Here is an 18,770-nt window from a genome sequence, read left to right as displayed (position 1 = left end):
AAAATTACAATATGACTTGAATAACATGCAGTAGGGGGGCACCCAATGGAACTACCTACTTTGAGTTTTGTTTTTTTTTTCTATAGGAGGTCTCTACACCATTTTCTTTTTAATCTTCTTGGCGGATTGTCGGGGATGTGCTTTGAGTAGAGGTATTGAATATTAGGGTTTGGGTGAGAGTTTAATTTGTTGTGAAGTTTTAGGTAAGCAGTTTTGGCAATATTGTTAACATAACTAATTTGAAAATCTGAATGGAGAGTTTTATTAGGGACGTACCAAGGGAAATTGGTGAGTGTTCGTAGGCAAATGGATTGAAAGGATTGGATTTTTTGGATGTTGGATGGAGCGGCACAGCCCCAGATTTGAATACCAAAAAACCATAGTGGGAAGAGAAGAGTTTTATAGATGAGTGTTTTTAGTTTTAGATTAAGTTTGGAACGTAAGAGAGGGCGAAGTAGATGGAGTCGGGTGTTTAATTGTTTTCTTTTTTCAGTTATATGGTCTCTCCAAGTTAGTTGTTTGTCAAAAATGAGGCCTAAGTATTTTACTTTATTATTTTGGGGGAATAAAGTGTTGTAGAGTTTGACTGGTGGACAGATGTCTGGTCGAAGAGAAAAGGTGATGTGGTTTGATTTGGTTGTATTTACTTTAATTTTCCATTCAGTAAACCATTTTTCTAAAATATTGAGGTGGTGTTGGNCCATTTTTCTAAAATATTGAGGTAGTGTTGGAGTTTGAAATTTGTTATTAAGGGATCAGCGTCAGATGCTAATATGCTTGTATCGTCAGCAAAAGTATTTAAGATTGTGAAGGTAGATGTAGGTATATCAGCTGTGTAAATTTTGGCATCTTAGACATTGGACTGGACTTTTTTTTAGGTGGGGTGCTTCAACTTTTATTTTAGTGTAGCAAATTGAGTCGATTTTGTAAATACTTTGATTTGTTGGAGATGGTTCTAAATCAATAAAAAATATGGGGAGTGGATTTTTGATTTTATACTGCAGGCAGTTTGTAATTGACCGAACAGAGAAACCAAGAGCTTGAAGCTCATCTTTGATGAAATTAATTGGTGTAGTATGGTGAAGGTGTCGAATAACTACTCTGAAAGCTTTGTCGTCGCTAAGTTGAAAAGTGTGGTAAATTATATTATTTATTTCTAATAGTTTTACAACTTGTCTATACGCATTGAGAGTGTATGTCAATAATTTGATACTGTTAGATGTGCTTTTTGTTGTAAATCCTTCAGGTTCAGTGAGAGGTTTTATTTTTTTACAAAAATCAAAGAAGTCAATTGTGCTTTTTATGTAAATGGGTGGAATTTTGTTTACTTCTTTTGGGTTATCTTGTGTTTTCATTTCAATATCATTATCATTTTCCTCTGGGTGGTTATTTATGGTAAGAGCTGAGTAACGGTTTGGATTTGAGAAGAAATTTGTTTTTTGTATTTTTGATTTTGGGAAATGGCATGGCGAGCTAATAGGAACAGTTTTCCATACAGAGTCGTCGTTAGATGAGTTTTTAATAATCTTGATCGGTGTTATCGTTTTGTTGGAGTTATTAATGTAAGAAGAATTAATCGATTGTGAACGTGAAGGTAATGATGATCCGCTGGCCGAACTCATAGTTCAGTGGTCGGACGGGTTTTTGTTGTTAGTTTGATGAAGTTTATAACGGTGGGTAGGTAATGTAGATAAAAATAATCATATTACTTGAATTTTTTCAATCGGCACAGTTGGCGATAAGCTTAATGATATAGATAAGGCTGGTCGCTGTTGTACTGTACGACTACTCACTACGAGTACACACGTAAAAGTGTTTGTTATATTAAAAAATTTTAAATAAATAGTTTTTTAATTACTAATGCACAACCAAAACTTTAAGTTAGGACATGCAACAATAAACTTTTACAGAATTTTTGATATTTTTTTTTTATACGATTTGATATACCAAATAAAAGTTGATTATTTTTCCATTGTAAATTTTCAAAAAATTTTGCTTAAATATTTTTAAAGATATTATTTAGTTTTATTTTTTTATTTAGTGCTATAATGTCCAGTAATAATCTAGTGAAGAATTTTCTTAAAAATATTCCCGTTCCAACAACATTCTGTCAAGAATATTCTATTGTTATATCACTACCCCAATTCACGAATATGACAATATCATTGTATAATATTTGATTACTCATAACTTTTTCATATATTGTGATTACACCATAAAACGATTAATTATGTATACTATTATGATTTCTTTCGCCAAATATCGTTATAATAAAATGATTAATATTTTAGCACGGTAACGGGTGAGTCAATTAGACTATATGGGATATAATTGATTTTAAGACCTTTAAAACAACCGGTTTTTGGTAGGGTTCCAGTGCTTTAAATGGTTTTATAAAACAAATAATTTAAGGTTCCAATTAGGTTCTCGGTTCTTTATTTTCTTCGTCGGAAACGGTTTTGAACCGGTTCTTAAAGATTCTTCTAATCCCTGGATAATAGTCCGAATTGAATGCGACGAACTAAATATAACTCCCAAATAATGAACAACCATAAGATAAACTAGAACAGTTCATGATCATCCATAGTCACTGGCTAAGTAGGTTCGTTAAACATACATGTACAGGATTATGAACTCATGTATGTGTAGAGATCTCATTCGTGTAATAAACCGACAGCTAGTTTAGGTCCATTGTTATGAACAGGCTACTGAATAACAACAAGAGAGATCCGGAGAGGGTTTGTTCGGATTAAAGGGATAATAGGCATATCGGTTCATTGAGTTTACTGCGTTCGGGGCTCTTTTAGTATGGCTGCCTACATGCGTACAAGTGCGTTGGCCGCGGAGTTTTTTTATAAGTCTTTTTAGTCATTATGCCTTCGTTGTAAAATAATTTGGTATTATATTGTCGAAATAAAAAATCTTCATTGTCCGCGTGAATGTGTAGACGTACGTACCTTCACGTTGCGTCAGATCGTATTAGATGCCACAAGTGCAAAAACACTGTTCAATCGACCGATTTATAGGATCGATAATGTGCTGATATTTTCTTCAAACACTACGTGCATACAAGTAGTACTAATACATCGACCGCGATAAGATAACGCTTAGGTCTACAGTCGGTATGCTTTTACAAAAGGAAGCGCTTGTATTGCCGGAACACCGGAAATTCGTTTTTTGGTAACATTTAAACACATTACACACGGATCACAGCTACGCAATGAGTAGTAATTCTTTGTCGGCGTTTTGACCCCTCGAGCCGACAAAAGAGCCGAACTGGACGGAATGATATGTCATAATAATACAATTGTATCCAGAGACTTTTACGGTCAAACGCCGTAAATAGTATTTATGTAACTATGCGATTTCTGAAAGACCAATTTTCCATGACAGCCAGGCGACATTTATACGTAAGTTGAGAAAACATCAAACATTTCAAGGACCTAGCGACTAAAATAATGTGCGATTTGGATAAAAACATCGAAGTTGCAGTGGTTTTGTGGATTTTTTTGAATGGAAAGTATTGCTAAACAGCAAATTATCAATAGAAAATTGATTAAAATTCGCTAAACTAGAACCAAAAATAACAGAGCTTTAGTTTGTCGGATAAAAAGAGTTCGAAGAATGAAATTGTTTGACATTTTATTTCTATCAAATCATCGAACTAAAAATAGGGATTCCTATTAAAGGTTCTATCGTCGAAGGGATAAAAAATTAATTTAGAGTTTTTTTTTAATCAAACAATACTTTCCTTCGCGAAAACTTAAAATTTTCAATCGTTTTCAAGTATGCGAGTGTGTTTCTTTAACGAATAGCTTTGTATAGTCTATAGTATATAAATTGTTTTATTCCCATCAATGTAATGTGTGCTAATTAGTAGTTAATTAGTTCCTTAATTTAGTTAGTGCCATCGCAGCCAACCCTTAATCAGAAGCGGCAGAAACAACAGTTTCATTATTTTTTGAAAAAGTAAATATTTGATTTTGCTTATCGAACGATGTCGAGGAAAGGTTGTTTCATATAATGTTTTTTTGTTAAAGTCAAAAAGTCAGTATTTAAATTTTAAATTGTAAAAACTAATTTGGAAATCTTACTTTTGGAATTGATTATACTTAAAAGATGGTTGTATGGTAGTACTTATGACAAGTTTAGAGATATTATTTAATTCGAGGTGCATTAGATTAGAGCAAATTATTTTTAAAACTGTAAAAAACGTTTGATATTTTCAGTTAAAAAAAAAAATAATTTTTTTTTAATTATAACGGTTTTAAATTTGTATGTATGGTTTAAAACTTAGGAGTACATTACAAAATATAACTTGTTTTTAATATTTTATTTATTTTACTTGATTCACGCCCCCCTTAAATATTAAAGTAAATTTGTGGCCGTGTCCTTAATGGGCTTTTTATTCATTTACATTTTACCTTCCAACGTTATGTGATAAAAAATGTACAAGTTATTCCCAAGCGTGTTTAATTATGTGTGTTGGTATTGTCTGAAATACGAGGTGTCCGTCTTTGGCCCCATGCCATTCCTTCCAAACAAGTGCATCTACTGTACTTGTAACAATAATTCAATAACGGAATCAAATTATACGTCCACATAAAAGACCGTGTTAATCGGATGAAGTCACTTGGTTGTTTATATCGTCGTCACCGCCCCATGGATAATTTCATTAACAGAAATGCAGCGCAAATGCATCGGCAACACGTTCATGAAGAAACTTATGGTCCTCGCCTAGTGTGTGCGGAACGATAAAATTGGAAAAAAAACTCACCCGCTGTTTAGTTAGCCGAGCCCTTATTATTAGGACTTTATTCAACAGCGACGCGTTCATTATTGTTGGGCGTATAGTGCCCATAGGAGAGGGTGAAGAGTAAGACGAAACGAAAATAAATATTGTCCTCCAGTACTTGAGGACGAGAGTCAGTAGCTAAGGCAGGCCGAGTTCAGATACACACGAGATGCGCGCGTTTTATGTTTGACGACCTTTTGGATTTGTCAGGACTACAGTGCCCCGTGTAAATATTTGTCCTGTGATCGCTCCTCCTTTTCATCTCATATAATATCCTCCTGTTAATCTTTCGTTGCCTCATTCAGTGCGTTACGCCAGTGAATGATGGAAACGTTTAAAAATTTAAATGTGATAAATATATGCACTGCTAAATTCTATGAACACCATTTACTATACACACAGTTGTTCTGCTGTTGAGCTATTGACGTCGAATGTCACTTTTCAAGCGAATAACAAGTAATACAGCTACAAAAATGTAAATAGGATATAAAAAGATGTGTGTGTGTGTGTGTGACATGTGTGTTTGATTGATTCAAAATGTAATTAATTTTTATTTACAGGAATCTACATGTTACTGTCCAAGCAGATTGTGTAATGATATTTGAATAGTTACCGAGTATAGAAATAAATAGAAACACCCATAGCCTTTACTAGTAAGTGTAAATAAGTACGCACTCATCAGTTGCGGTTATGGTTGGGTGGGGGGCGATCCACCTATCGATCCCTAGGCATGTGTCTTTTTTAAATATTAAAGTAAATAAATATACAGCGTCTTAGAGATACGGTTATTATCATAAAAATTCAAATAACATTAATAATAAAGGCACGTATTGATTTAAGATGTTTGAATTATTTTAAAATGTGAACGAAAGTCATATGTACGTATTCATTTAAAATCTCGAGACTTCTTGATGACCATAATCAGGTTTTATTCTCACAATTAATCGCATGATTAGCAAATAAAAATATAGGAGTGTTAACTTATGACTTGGAGATATTTAGAACGTTTTATATTCCCTATTTTATATTTTAATATCATAACCCTAATTATTCCCAAAATGTGCGTCTATGGGTTGGCTGATTTTTGTTTTCTTGAAAAAACCATTAAATAAAAAATAAATGTATTTTTTAATTGTTTATATTTTTCATTTTTAATATTGCTAAAATATATTGTAACAGTTTGTTTATTAAATATAAAATAAATTATTAAAATAATCATTTTACTAAACGGAAGTGTATAAAATGTAGGGCTTAGTGAGGTAATTGTAACCAAACAAAATAATTTTAAATGTATTTTTTTTTATACGAGTTTATTTGAAATTAATATTTAATATGATAGTGTCGTAATACATAACAAACCACTACAGAAAAGCGAGGATGAGTTGAGTATACGATGATGATGATAAGCCTGCGTAGGTATACACGTGTGTGTGATCGTACAGTAGTCACTTTATGTTCGGCTGACAATTCGGAGTAATTGTGGATGTCGAAAGGACGTTGTTATAGTAAGGGAATAATGGTAACACCTAAGTATGAGGTGCAAGACACACATACTTTGGGTATAGGAAGGGATAAAGAACAAGGGTAGTCGAGTATGAGACGCAGACAAAGTGCAAAATACAAGTACTCTTAAATGTAAGAACGAAAGTAGGTAAGTGTAAAGGGCGTCAAAAGGAATGAACAAACTCTTGATGCGATAGCGGAAGAGCAACAACCATGTACAGAGACTGATGAATGACACAAAGATTTAGGCTATGTACTGGAGTCGGCTGATCACGATGACCAGGTTCTTTGGGTTAGATTCTTTGCTAATTTCGCAATAATTATTTTTATTGTTAATTCATTAGCCACTGGTGACGGATTTTTGTCTTGTTGATAAGTTACTCAATAACAATATTCATTAGTTTCTGTTATGTACATGTCTGTAACATAAAAGAGGCAGAAAATATTTTAATTTCAGTATCGCGAACTTCTAAATATAAATATATATATATATTGTCATGAGAAAATTTACAAATTAACTTATTTCTTTAAAGTGATCAAACAATTAAATAATGTGAAATTAAAAAAACCCAGCACAGAGGGGTCACGGCACAGTGGTGACATGGCATAGTTGGATCAAGTATAATGATATCTGACAGTGATTAAAATCACTATAAAAAAAAAAACGCTTCGATGCAAATCTTTAAATAGTGTTTAATTTTAAAAAATTGGTGGATTATTCCAAAAGCTACATGATCTGCTATTTTCTTATTAATATCCTGAATGAAAAAGGGATTATTAAAAAATATTATTTCTCATAAAAAAATTGCATTATAAAGTTAAAAATGTAAAAAATAAAATCAAGAATTTTCATACGAAAATAGCATTCAGTAGCCATTTTCACCACGAAGACAAATCTAGGGATCAAATTTTTTTTTTTTAATAAAGTATATTACATTATCATTTATTTAAGATATATATAAAAGTGTCAGACTTTCCGGAACATTTTCAAAAGTCAAGTTGAAAAAGTTACGGCAGTTTTTAGTAAAAAAAATTTCGAAAATTAGCGATTTTTAAATTTGTAATTTTTTTGGAGGTTTCCCCCATTTACGGGGAACGAGGAAATTTTTTTCAATTTTTGAGGGTAATGTCTTCGACTAGATACGATTTGTGATCTTTGACGTATCGTTGAAAGAAATCGGTTTGGTGAGAGCTGAGAAAAAGTGGTAACAGACACACAAAAAAAAACACATCATAGTAAAACTAATACCTTCTCAGATTCGCATCGAAGCTAAAAAAAGGAAATGTAATTTTCGGGATCTGCCAGGAATTTATTTGGTTTAATTCTTATGGCAATATTTAGATTTTTATACAGTGTATTTTGTAGCTATTTGATATTAGTTTAGATAATTAATATTATATTAGATTATCTTAATTTCTGTTGGATAGAAAATACTATTAGATTGAACCTTTTTTAGAGATTTTATACTCATTAAAATAATATTAAAAAATAAATTATGAATGTATTTCACTTAAAGTAACAGAATTCAAACAATTTTATTGCTGTAAAAAATAGTTATTAACAAACATCGCAATGGTAAACTTTTTTAAGAGCATTCTATTTTTTTAGGTTTCTTTGATGAACAAGTCCTGACACTTTAATTAAATATAAACTACTTATTGACCATAAAATTAAATATAAGAGTTTTTTGTCGAAAAACTTCACATAATCTTAAAAATGAAATATTAAAATTTTTTACATACTATTTGCGAAAGAAACTCGTTTTCTATATTTATTCAATTCCTTCTAACTTTGAAGAAAATTTTTAATTGTTTTATTTGAAGCAATCACTATAAAGAGAAAAATGGTGATTAGAGATTCGAATATTTTAAGCAAATTATTATATCAGTTAAGTACATTAAGGAAATAATTTTCTTTAAATGTATGGTGTAATTTGTTGTGATCTTAGTTATGTCATATTGAATAAAAATGGATTAAACTTATAATAGTTAATTAAACCTATTGACAACCGAATATCAGTCATTCTTAGAGATTTAAGTTTTACAACCCCTCTTTCTATTATATGAGAACTTCGCAAGAATACATAATGTATATTTCTTTTAATTTTGGCGATTAAAAATAAACGTCAACGTTAAGACTGTAATTTTTAAGGTACTAATAAATGAACATCGAGGCTTTTTTTTTCCCAAAGATACCACCATGTATATAAAAAGTTATAAAGTAGATGTATATTTTGTTATCTATAACAAAAGTGTATTAAAATTGTAAATATGATTTTATAAAAAAAAGAAATTAATTTTATTATTATGAAATTTTTTAGTAATTTTTATGAAATTTAAATTATAATTTATCATAAGCCATTGGAAACTAAAACTTTTTCTTTGGCAAGGGCAACTCCCGTTCTTTTAATATACTTATTGAACTGATATTAAAAGCTGCAAAAACTCTATTTGAAAAATTCTTAGACTAACACTCAAATCTTTTTATTTTCTTTTTTTTTTAAGGGGATTAAATGGACATGATTACCATCATCTCCTTTATGGGTACACTCTTTGACTTAAAATATAGACATATATAACTGAAAAAATATAACAACACGAAAAACGGTGATTTTTAACATTAACATAATATTTTTTGTTTAATGTACATATACAGTAAAATACCAGTTGGAAAATTTGTTTTACTTATAGTGTGTAATATAAGCTTTAACTTAACATATGTGTAAAGATCAGAATATATCCGGAATATTTTCAAAAAATTAGTTCAAAAGGTTAACATTTTATGCGAAAGTTGATATTTGAATCTTTCTTGTGTGCAGATAAAGATTCAGGGGGTCTATGTTTTGCAAAATAATATAAATTATTATAATAATATTTATTAATATAAATATATTAATATATTAGGTCAGTATGTGTTTAGCGTTGATAATGGTAACATTGTTTCCGAAATACGTATCCGCGACTTTTCATTAATTTTTTTGTGGCTTTGAGTTTAATATTTTTAATATTTTTTAGTTTTTTTTTAAATTGATAATATTTTTAATATAGTTTTAATTTTACTTAATTAATTAGCCACAAGTGATCAATTTTTATTATAATATTAATACTAATTTATTTTAAAACAGTTGAGAACTGTGTTTATATTAATTATACTTTAATTATATAAAAATACTTAGTTTATTTACAGATAAAAACGAAGAGTTGAAGAATATATTTAAAAAACGTCGAGTGACCGATCTTGTTTGAATTTGTGATTCTATTACCTAAACAAGATGGATATTTACCTAACGTAAATTTGGATGAAAAGATCATTGAGGTGTGTTCTGAGTGATATTTTTAATTTTGTATATGATAATAATACATTAAAGTCAACGTAAGATTATTTCTTCTATTATCATGCATATGACAGAGTAAATTATTAAATCTGAACAGGTATGCTCATTAAGCATAGTTTTCGTATAAATAACCTATTTTTGATTATTCTGAAATTAAAATTTTTTACTTGTGCCAATCAACAATGTAAAATAACGCGCGTCCCGGATTCATTATGCAAATTACACGTTATCTAGTCAATAAGTGTGTAGTCTTTGAAGGAGAAAATTTCATCGAAGCTGGAGAGTGAGATTAGTTTTTTGAGTAATTTGAGCAAACAACGATTCCACCAAAACAGTTTTAGTTATGAAGATTCTTACTTTGAAAAAGACGAAAGGGTCAGTGATAGTCGGGAATCTTTTATTTTTTAACATTTTTATCTTTAGATGATGGTTTCTCGCCAGGTCTAGAGCTTACTTACATGAACCGACATCTACAGCTGTTGCCGTGTAAGCTGGCCAGGGGCGAGTCCTCCGAGAGATGCATTTTCGTCATTAACTTTGGAATTTGATGTATTGGAGATCAATATGCTCTATCTAGACAATGAACAGGACGAGCAATTTGAATCGTAAGAAGGTTATACAACAATGTTTATAATATAGGTCGTGAATTTGTCTAAGGATTGATGGGAGAACGATATTCTCGTGTAATTTATGTTTGTAATAAACCAAAAAGCGAGTGTGCTGAGTTGCTTCATGTAGAAAATCGTTTTTTTACTATCATAACTGAAAAAAATAAGCCATGTAAATGTTCTACAGGAGTTGTCAATTTAAACAACGAGCTGTTGTTCAAAAATTCTTAATATATGGTTAAATTTTCATGAGATCGAAAACACAAGTGATTTTATGAGATCTAATATTAATAATAACAGTGATTATGTAAAAAAGTTTTTTGAATATTTATATTTTGAATTAATTTATAATAAAATTGTCTATAAAATAGTAATAAATTTGTAAATGATAAAACATTTTTAATTGTATGTTTATTTATTTTCTACAAATCTTCATCGTCCTCATCACTCTTAAAATACAAATAATTAATTAGTGTATATAAGAGTGTATTAATATTATAATTTAGGTAGTAAACGGTCTTCAGAATCTCAATCGCTTACCGTCCATACAGTTGAGAGTAACTTTCATTGTTTTGATTGTGTATTTTTTATGATTGTATGATTTAATTGAAACATTCTCTTTTCTATGGTGTATATGTAGGATATTTAATAATTGAACAATATGGGTCTTCGGTTTTATGGTGAATACTACTTTTCACCTGAGCACCGTAAAAAATTGCAGTCGTATGAACCTTTTGCATAGACAGTCCATCATCATTGCATCATTAGCTTATTGACGCATTTTATCTCTTTAACAGTAAGATATTTTTTACAATTTTATCCATGTATTCTCTTTGCTTTTATCTTTTCGATGTTTTCCATATCAAATTCATAGGAATACACAGGCTGATTAATTCCAAAGTAGCCTTTTCTCCATATTAGACCGAAGTTTTGGCATATTTTTTCTTTCGTTTAAATAAACATGGGTAAGCAGCTTCTAAACATAAAGTGTTTAAATGAGATATTAAATGACCATTTTTCATGGCCTCTTTATAAAAGACTTTTGCCCAAAAAACTTATTATTATTACGCGTTTATAGTTTTACAAATCTTCTTTCTTCTTTTTCCTCGCCTTAATCCCAACTACTTAGGGTCGGCCAAGTTTATATTTTTACAAATAAATTTTTGAATATGTACTTGTATCCCCTTAAAATAGTTGTGTTCTCTCTTATTATTACATTACAATAAGAATTATATACAAGTGTTTTGCTAATTTAAAAATTTCAAACCTCATCACAACTGTTTTGCAAAAAATTCATAAGTTTTTGTTTCCATTTCATGCGCGGAAATAGTTTCATTGTACGTCGTACAATATTTGAAATTTGGTTTTTTGATCAATTTAGCCGAAGTTTTAGGTTCACATACTAAAAATCTATATTGTACTTTTTTCATCATTTTATGTGTTGAAAATTTAATAAAATTTGTTATATATTACATTAATACGTATTTAAAACAACGTTGTTCATCAATTAAAAAAAAAATCACGCTCACAGGCGTTAGTAACTTTTTGCCGAATCTCTGTGTTCAATAGAATGTCCTTAATCAACTAAACCTTACTGTTTAAATCCCAACATCTTATATATCTGTTACAAAACTGTATGCATAGAATTATTAATAGTAATTTATTTAATTATCAACAATTTTTTTTAAATACTTTTTTTAAGGCCTATTTCAGATTCAGATATTGTTTGCTATGCGGTCAAAAGTTGTCAGCAAATGTAATTATCCGTGATTTTTGTAGACATTTATATTCCGATAAAAGGGCATTTCATATGTTTGTAGTTTAATTATTACGGGTACTTCCGAAAGAATATTATACATTCAAACAAAGGTTACTTTATTACTTCCAAGGCAGTCGAGACCTCGTATCAGCTAATAACTTTTTTACTCTTTTCGAATCGCTTTCTTCTTCATTCACAACAAACCACTTGAATTCGCCACATGGCATGTATTGACTAATACTCCAGTCATACAAATGATTAAAGTCCAAATAAATAATTTCAGATTTCAGTTGAGTAACGTCGAAATTTAACTATTTTTCGTTATTTGTTTTCGCATGTTTCAATACAGAAAATGTTAACCCAGCCCATAGTCTCTCTCAATGAAAAGCAGTTGTTTGTAATTGCTCAGAAGGTCTAACGAAACGCCTGTATACAGCAACATTGCATCAAAAGACTGAGATTTGTAAAATAGTACGCGGGTTTTAATTTATATTTGTTTAGGAAAGACCGTCGAAAATTAGTAAAAACATTGGCTAGTATAGTCAAATTTAACAGGTGTAAATCCGAATATTCACCGAGTGCCTCAAAATGAAAAAGTCACCAAACGTTTTAAGCGTTTTTTTACTAAGTACCATTTATATGCGTTTTGTTTAATTCATTAAAAACTTTAGTTTTTGGTGGTAATTGAACGTAAACCCAACCCAACCCAACCCAACCTTTACACATTACTAAGTCGACGTCCTCATAAAACTTTTTCTCAATTTATCACATTGAAACATTTTTAAGTCGTTTAATTGACACAACACTATAAATTTTACTAGAGTAATTGTCGGTCTTTTATGCGAAAATTGCTCATTAAATGTAAATCAATTAAAAACTCAACAAATTGTAATACATAATTCCCTCGAATATTGTCCATTTCCTTTCACCGCTTAAATATTGTTACAGTAGTAATTACATTTTTAAATCGTAATTTCTAATTACGATTTAGGAATTTCTTCATTTTTTTTTGTTCAAATGTAGCTACTCTCGTGTATATAATATTAAGAATTTATATAATTTTATATGTAAAATCTTTTTTTTTTCTTCAAATTTGTTATGAAAATTAGTGTAATGATACGCTACAGTAAAAAATAAGTTTACATCAGTTATTTAGATACTATAAAAAGTAATTAATCAAAATTGTCTAATCCATAATGCAGCTGCAGCGTGATATAAAAATAAAAAAAGAAAGAAAAGTAATTTCTCTACTTCTAAATCCTGAAATTGTAGGAATTTGAAAAAATATCAAAAGTAAAAGAACTCATCAGTATTATTGTAACTTGAATAATTTCAAATAATTTCGATAAAAATAACTATTTACATTTTTAAATTAAATATCGAAGAAATGTTAGTAATATCTACAAATAAAAAATGAATTTAAAAGTACATATGTACATGTGTTAAAAACTAGCAGCCTTCGTAAACTGTAATTCACATTTGCTGTGGGGAAGAGATTTAAAACCCTACTGCGTAAAAATGGTTTGAACAAATATTTTAAGGATCCGTCACGATTATAGAAGAGTTTAATTCAAAACCATTCCAATGGAAAACGTAATATGTGGTTTCCTCTGTGCGGTTTCTTTCTTTGCATTGTCCACGTAAAATTTACTTCATACATCAAAATCACTCTTTTTTATGATTTGAGGCATACAATTATTATTTCATATATCTACTATATCACAAAAAATAATAATAAAAAAATTAATAAAAGCCGTAAATATTTTGTGTATTTTTTTTGTTAAAAATCTCATAATTAGGGCCCGGAAGTATTTGCATTTATAAATGTTGTTTATAAACACTTAAAAGGGTTTCATGTTTATGCAACTTTGTCATAAATCGCCCGTTTACTCGCAAAATAAATACATTGGAAAAAAATAATTTTTGATTTATTTTTGCATATATCTTTGATTAATTATTTTTTAAAATCATACTTATTAACTTAAAGAAGTGTCAACATACATACTTAACTAGCTTATAAAATAGGAAATAATCTTAATTTTGAATATGTCTTGTCGATAACAATATTTGAACCAGTATTTTAAAAGTTATCAACAATTTAAAGTAATGACTGGAGGTGGCTGCTGCTATTTTTATCATTAGTCATTTCCCGACCGTACTCTTAGTCTTGTTGACGCATAAAAAATGGAATAACTTCCAAAGCACTGGTCCAAAAGTTGTTGTAACAACTTTCTTAATTAGATTATTTTCTATATTTGTGTCACCATATTTTAGTTGGAACAACTTAAATTTATCTAGTCATTTACTATAACTACAGTATTCTTCTCAATGAATAACAAAGATATTATCATTTATTGTCAGAGATTGATAAAAATATGATTTATCAAATATAATTATTTTATTAAATACACAGAATAAGTCAAATTTAAATTATAGATTACAATAAGTTTGATTAAACGCTGAATGTTAAGTATACATTGCAGAATGAAGTTCTTTGAATTTAAGCGGAAAACAATTCAATGAATTTTTTTAATCATCCAGTAATCTTTTACTTATTGTATCCATGGTTTTCATCAAAGGTTATACATAATACGATGACTAGTGCCTGGAGAGCCGTTTTATTAGTCACTACACCTGTGCCGCCGTCGTTTTATTATTAGAATTGTTTTGATTCTGTAGGATTATCACTCCCCTATCATATAAATGTTCTTCGTAGCAGTCAAAAATGTTCTCGGGACACGCGACTCTCATAAGCAGTACACGCCCCACCGGGCGCATCGAATTTCACTGAGTATCCAGTTACAACAGGATAGATGAAATTAATATACCTGTTTGTAACAGATCACATTAGAGCTTAAACTCTTACCACACAATCAAACATTATACGAGACACACGTATTGTGACTTGTGATTTTCCACTAGAATGAATGTTATATTCTAAATTATAGGACTCGTATATTTGTAAAAATCATTAATTGTGTAAAGAGCGTCATTGTCTAAAGAGTACCATCAAAAATCAATGTTCTAGGATCTCAATTGATAATTTTCAGAAAATAGTAAATATTTTAAATTATTCACTCATTTATTTTAATTAGATGAAATGTTAAGTCAAATATCTATGACATTTGAATTAATATTCTTTAATAACAATATGTTTTTTTTACCTCTTTGGATTTCTTATATTTAACAGAAAAGTGTTTCAAAGAAGATTTTTATATAATTTGATGACTTTATGAAAACTGTAATTGGATTTACTTTTGTAAAATAGCTGTTGAATTTATTGTTCAGAAATTTTACATTTGAATATAATGGAAATCAATTTCATATTTACTACTTGAGAAATGTTTTGGAGTTATTCATAATGATATCGACCTTCGTATACACACAAGCACTAACGAGATGAAAATGTGTCAATGTTGCTATTTGTAATAACTAACGGTAACATTGACAATTATTCAATAGGGTACTTTACGAAGAAGAGCCTCTCATCAACTGACACCTTAACTCTGAGGTTTTTGTAAAAAGGAAATAAATTTATTTGAGCGTACCGTCTTCGCTCGGAAACATCAACAAAGCGGTAGCTTTTTGAGCACCTCTCAGCTTTGAGTGTCCTCTTTCTTTGCTCGAAAAACCCATCTTGGCTACTCGTAACTTGATCAGCACTTATCGCTTTCATTAGAAATACATACCAACTATAATAAAGACCGACTTACTCGATAATTCCAACAATAATTCCAAATGTATATTCGTATTTCATATTATTAGCGATCGAATTAAAAAAATAATACATCCATTATGATGCACATTTTTGACACAGTATCACTAGTATTTAAACGCCCCCCACAAAAAACTATATCTCTAATTACGGGCATAGTTTGAAATGCCATTTTAACGTCTTAAAACTCTGGCATAATTTTTACAATAAAAGTCGTGTTGTAATTAAAAATATTCAATAAATTGAACTTTAATGGAACAAGTTTTTAGTTGAATTAACTTATAGTGAAACGAATGATTATGCATAACAATTATTTCTATTTACCATTTGTTCTTTTAATGATTTCAAGTAGTATTTTCAAAATAATTAAATGGCACAATTATTATTTTTTAAGCGACATAAAATCCATAATCCACATTAATATCCCAGTGCACGGCCGTTGCATTGTGTACTGCAAATAGCATTTAACCATTGCTGCTGTTTCATTATTGACGTGGAAGCTGAAGCGTAGAGAAATTGAGGTAGTTATAATCCCTAGTGATTACTGGAGTTGTCGACTTATAACGATTTAGGTGGGCCTAACGATGCACGCGACTTTTGGAATAATAATAAACAAAGGGGTTGATGATGTTATACAGTCGGGAAACGGTCGTCTGGTTTGGTGCGACGGGCGAGGGGTTAACGGCAATTATTGCATGTCAGCCAGGACCGTGTACCAATCAAACACTAATAAAGGGCACACGCGCTCAGCTTCTGCAAAACAAATAAAAATAACCCACCGAAGCCAACGCAGTTTTTAAAAATGATTTTTAAATTAAATTTAGCACGCGTTTCCCTTACTGTATTTTAGCGGTAATTGAGATTTTATTTGCAAACGGTTCAATTCGTTAAATATATTTATTTTTATAAGAAAAAATGTGCATTGATCTCGAGTATTAATCATATTTTTCTTTACCTAATATAAAAATAATCAGGGCTAAAATGAACTTCTAAACGCATAATGATTTAATATTATGTCTACAGTTTGTGAGAATAAAAATATAAAGCAACGAGGGACCTTCTATTCAATAGGGAGCACTCTCTCGGTGTAGTACACAAGACGATTATTGTCATATTCACGATATCTATTCCGGTCCAATTCACATATTATATACATACTTGTATTACCGATAAACGCAAATTTTCTTGAGATAAACATCGATTATTCCATACGCGAGTTATTGTAATGATCTCGAAGTAGACTCACCTGGTCCATAGGCTAAACAAACTTGACGGATACATCCCCCGCTTATTCAATACCTCACTATAAACACTATGTATATAAGTATATTGACAACAGCTACCGATGCCGATCCGATTAGTATCTGAATTATAAAAATTACAAACTAACTCATCCATACTCGAATGGACACTATGTGTGCTAATGGGACTGTTTAAAATGTAAGCACTACCAGCATTTTATAGGAAGCCTATTTGCTTCTAAAGAAATTCTATTTTCTTTTTATACAAATTTTTCACAACACGTAATTGTGATTTTTACATCGCGATAGTAATCCTGATTGACATTTGTCTTTTAAATTCTACGAATCTAAATCGTCGTTAAAACCATGACAATTGGTAATATGAGTAAAGAAAAATAGCCAATTCACAAAATTTGAATAAAGATAATAAAAAAGGTTGCTGTATAAACAAATTAATATTAGCTTCGATGTGAAGCTGAGAAGGTATTGGTTTTACTATGTGTTTTTTTTTTTTGTGTCTGTTACCACTTTTTCTCAGCTCTCACCGAACGGATTTCTTTCAACGATACGTCAAAAGATCACAAATCGTATCTAGTCGAAGATATTACCCTTCAAAATTGAAAAAATTTCCCTCGTTTCCCGTAAATGGGGGAAACCTCCAAAAAAATTACAAATTTAAAAATCGCTAATTTTCGAAATTTTTTCAATTTTTTTTACTAAAAACTGCCGTAACTTTTTCAAAAATGAACATATGAATATAATTTTTTTTTATATAGATGCTTGATGTCTTTACTTATCATTTGGTATATTTTTTTTGTAAATCTGACACTTAACCTGCCCACAGGGGGGGATTTAAAATGACAACTTTTTCACAAAAAATTAACTTTTTCAACTTAACTTTTGAAAATGTTCCGGAAGGTCTGACACTTTTATATATATCTTAAATTGAAGCTTATGTAATATACTTTAATTTGAAAAAAAAAAATTTGACCTCTGGACTTGTCTTCGTGGTGAAAGTTGACATCAAAGTTAATAAAAAATTACGATTTTTGTAAAATAATTTTTTTTTATATTTTTAACTTAATAATGCTGTAACATTTTCAAAAATGAACATATCAATATAATTTTTTTTTATATAGATGCTTGATGTCTTTACTTATTATTTGGTATATTTTTTTTGTAAATCTGACACTTAACCTGCCCACAGGGGGGGATTTAAAATGACAACTTTTTCACAAAAAATTAACTTTTTCAACTTAACTTTTGAAAATGTTCCGGAAGGTCTGACACTTTTATATATATCTTAAATTAAAGCTAATGTAATATACTTTAATTTGAAAAAAAAAAATTTGACCTCTGGACTTGTCTTCACGGCGAAAATGGCTACCGAATGCTATTTTCGTGTGAAAATTCTCGATTTTATTATTTATATTATATTTAACTTTATAATGCTATAACTTATTGAAAAGTTTATGGATCCACACAATTTTTTTATGAGAAATAATATTTTTTAATAAACCCTTTTTCATTCGACATACTTTATCTTAATCGAGATATTAATAAGGAACCAGCAGATCAAGTAGCTTTTGGAATAAAACACCAATTTTTTTTAAATTAAACACTATCTAAAGATTTGCATCGAAGCGTTTATTTTTGATAGTGATTTTAATCACTGTCAGATATCATTATACTTGATCCAACTATGCCACGTCACCACTGTGCCGTGACCCCCCTGTGCTGGGTTTTTTTTATTACTTAAATTTATAAGATGTGGAATAACAGAGAGGAAATATCAACGTACATTCCAGTAAATA

The 18,770-nt window shown here is 29.9% G+C and overlaps 1 long non-coding RNA gene across 1 annotated transcript in view; it reads right to left on the bottom strand.

The window, feature by feature from the left end:
* The window catches only part of LOC126907505 (uncharacterized), a 131,111-nt gene that overhangs the window by 85,565 nt on the left and 26,776 nt on the right, over positions 1-18,770 (bottom strand). The window lies entirely within an intron of this gene.

Source organism: Daktulosphaira vitifoliae, unplaced genomic scaffold (genome assembly GCF_025091365.1).
Source record: "Daktulosphaira vitifoliae isolate Bord-2020 unplaced genomic scaffold, ASM2509136v1 Scaffold_5, whole genome shotgun sequence".
NCBI classification, from domain to species: Eukaryota; Metazoa; Arthropoda; class Insecta; order Hemiptera; family Phylloxeridae; genus Daktulosphaira; species Daktulosphaira vitifoliae.
The sequence above is the reverse complement of the archived record's forward strand: the minus strand, read 5'-3'. Positions and strand labels throughout refer to the sequence as shown.